We start from the raw sequence: 387 nt of genomic DNA on the forward strand, positions 1-387 counted from the left end.
AGTGATTTTGGAGCCCAGAAAAATAAAGTCTGACACTGTTTCCACTGTTTCCCCATCTATTTCCCATGAAGTGGTGGGACCGGATGCCATGATCTTCATTTTCTGAATGCTGAGCTTTAAGCCAACTTTTTCACTCTTCACTTTCACTTTCATCAAGAGGCTTCTAAGTTCCTCTTCACTTTCTGCCATAAGGGTGGTGTCATCTGCATATCTGAGGTTATTGATATTTCTCCCAGCAATCTTGATTCCAGCTTGTGTTTCTTCCAGTCCAGCGTTTCTCATGATGTACTCTGCGTATAAGTTAAATAAACAGAGTGACAATATACAGCCTTGACGAACTCCTTTTCCTATTTGGAACCAGTCTGTTGTTCCATGTCCAGTTCTAAC

General features: G+C 41.3%; 1 protein-coding gene across 6 annotated transcripts in view; it reads right to left on the reverse strand.

Annotated features, from left to right (window-relative positions):
- Positions 1-387, reverse strand: part of GOLGA4 (golgin A4) — a 110,631-nt gene that overhangs the window by 19,423 nt on the left and 90,821 nt on the right. The window lies entirely within an intron of this gene.

The sequence above is a fragment of the Bison bison genome, unplaced genomic scaffold (genome assembly GCF_000754665.1).
Source record: "Bison bison bison isolate TAMUID 2011002044 unplaced genomic scaffold, Bison_UMD1.0 scf7180017864043, whole genome shotgun sequence".
Classification (NCBI taxonomy): domain Eukaryota; kingdom Metazoa; phylum Chordata; class Mammalia; order Artiodactyla; family Bovidae; genus Bison; species Bison bison.